The sequence below is a fragment of the Heterodontus francisci genome, unplaced genomic scaffold, assembly GCF_036365525.1.
Source record: "Heterodontus francisci isolate sHetFra1 unplaced genomic scaffold, sHetFra1.hap1 HAP1_SCAFFOLD_62_2, whole genome shotgun sequence".
NCBI classification, from domain to species: Eukaryota; Metazoa; Chordata; class Chondrichthyes; order Heterodontiformes; family Heterodontidae; genus Heterodontus; species Heterodontus francisci.
Window position 1 is genome coordinate 4,355,604 of NW_027141112.1, and position 3,009 is coordinate 4,358,612.

The following is a 3,009-nucleotide window of genomic DNA, read 5'->3' on the forward strand; positions in this document are numbered from 1 at the left end:
TTTTCTTGTTATTTCTCCGGGAGCCTTTTCAAATGACTGTAATAAAACCAAAAACTAAATAAAAAGTTGTTTAACATTGTTACAAAAAAGGATTTAACCCCAGTTTCTTACACAAACTTGAATCCTTCCTACATCGCCTTTGCTTATCCTTCTCTCCCTTAAAGCTATATCCAATTTCTGACATTTGCCACTTAAAAACAGTCAGTAAAACCTGTCTTGAAGTTTAAACTGCAAAATAAAGCAATAACCGATTGTAAACGTTTGTCCAATTAAGGAAATGTTTTAAACTTCAAATTGTATTTCTGCCAGACATATTCAGACATTCAAGCTTATCTCTTAGAAAATTGTTCATTGCCTTTTTACAGTTGCAAACCCAACTTTTAAACTGGAAATAAAACTTTAACTTAAAATATATTTCGATTTCATATCCCATTCCTGGGTTCACCATCTTCGATTAAAATGAACACACTCAACAATCACTTTTCACACTCATGCAATTCCAAACAATTGAAAAAATTAATTCCTGTAATGGATTATAGATTCAAAGTAACAAAATCTGTGTCAAATTCCCTGTCCCGATGCCAAGGAACACACACAGGTTCAACTAGTTCACAAAAGCACGAGTCAAAGTTCCCACAAAATATACACTTATAAACATATATCAAGTAACAGGCCCGTGCTTTCAGCATTAATGTGAAACAACAAAGAGTTAACGACTGTCAGTTCTATAGAACACAAGCTGCACATCCCAAGGACATTCCTTTCGTTCGTGGAGGCTTCCAGCATTCACACATTCGAATCAAAATGCACAGTAACTTGTTTACTATATTTTTGGGCGAGATGAAGAGACATAATATCTTCGCCACCCGTTCTGTGACAAACTCGAGTTCCGTTTCCCCAGCCATCGTCATTTTGTGCATGCTGTATTTTCAATCCGGGATCCAATCGTCCCCCGGGACACACTCGTCCCATCTTACTCGTGCACTCTGGGATCCAATCGTCCCCCCGGGATCCTAGTCCCCCCACCCCCTCCACCACCACCTTGTTCGGACACACCCTGTGGACATCTGTTCCAGTCTGACGCAAACAACAAAAACACTATTGTTTCCACCTTCACAGAGGGCCGGGTGGATCCTGCTGGCTAGGCTACTGAAAGGGAGTTCAGCCAGCTTCCGATTCCACGATAGACCAGTCGAGACTCAAGCTCCTTTGTTCACCAGTTTATTGCAAGCATATGCAGGGGAGACCGCACCCATACAAGATGGTGTACGAACTCCCGAGTGGTTACAAAGCATCATTCTTATACCATTTTCCAGATAAAAGTTCGTTTGTGTTTATCAATCAATCGATTACAATTCTTACTCTCTTATCTCTATTCAGTTGTGTCGACTTGGACATAGATAGGTTACCCTATTACATTCTAAGCAGATATACGTTATGCTATCCAATCATTAGCAAGGCACGTACACATGAAATTTTGACTCTTATCTGTTTATTTCTCATTCCTGACAGCTTGTGGTTCATCAGGCCTTCCCGTTTGTTCACTGTCCTTGTCTTTTTCTCCCCCTTCAATTATGAAGTAATTTTTCCAATGCCATATACAAGAAAGCATGGTTTTAAACCAATAGATACAGTTCTAAAAATTAATTCAGTCTTAATACTGAGATTGATTCAATCATGATACTGAGTCTTTTTAAAGAGAATTCACATCAGTCAGTGTAAAAGGTCAAATAACATTGAAGGATGATGTAAAAGTCAAGGCAATCTTGCTTCGGACTTTGTTTACAAAAAACTCACATAAAGCTTGATAAAGCGTCAATTACATTGACGTATGTTTCAAAAGCCACTCCAGCCTTGCTACAGGCTTAATTTACTGAGAAGTCATGTATAATTAACAAAAAGTGAACTAGCACTTAAGGATTTTAAAGATCGTTTTATAAGGCACATTTATAGACTTAAAAAGTAAGATATACATCTAAGAAGACTGATATGACATGCTAAAAAATTACAAACAATCTAAAAACACAATTCATGACCTAAATTTTCTGGACTCACCTCTGAAAGTTCATTCTTGCTGCTGTCAGTGCCTTCCTGGAACCAGCATTCACTTTAAGACACTTCCCATGACAGCCCCGTGCGGCACTTAAAGCTTCAACCAAAGCAACGTCAAGGACAAGGAAATTTGTGATCATTTAGCTCAAGCTTTCGAAACATGGTCCTTGTTTCTTTAAGAGCCGACAGGTGGGATCATCAATGGAGGTTTCTAAGCAGCGCAATTCGGAAAGCTGGCAGTTTTCCACACCAGCGTACTTGTGCTCAAGTGTTTACATCAGTCCTGACAGCTAGTCGTGAAAACGTCTCATCATTCGCCGCTATTGTGTCAGCAAAATCCTCACCATCCTTTAGGACATTCTTCTTCTCAACTCACAACCAATGTTCTAATAAAAAAAACTGGCCTATTATAAATTGAAATTTAGCACCCACTATTCGTGTGACAGGCGAAAATACGAAGCGGTGTACAGAGGGATTTGGGTGTTCAGGTCCATTGTTCCCTGACGGTGGCAACGCAGGTCAATAGAGTGGTCAAGAAGGCATACGGCATGCTTTCCATCATCGGACGGGGTATTGAGTACAAGAGTTGGCAGGTCATGTTACAGTTGTATAAGACTTTGGTTCGGCCACATTTGGAATACTGCGTGCAGTTCTGGTCGCCACATTACCAAAAGGATGTGGATGCTTTGGAGAGGGTGCAGTGGAGATTCACCAGGATGTTGCCTGGTATGGAGGGCACTAGCTATGAAGAGAGGTTGAGTAGATTAGGATTATTTTCATTAGAAAGACGGAAGTTGAGGGGGGACCTGATTGAGGTGTACAAAATCATGAGAGGTATAGACAGGGTGGATAGCAAGAAGCTTTTTCCCAGAGTGGGGGATTCAATTACTAGGGGTCATGAGTTCAAAGTGAGAGGGGAACAGTTTAGGGGGGATATGCGTGGAAAGTTCTTTACGC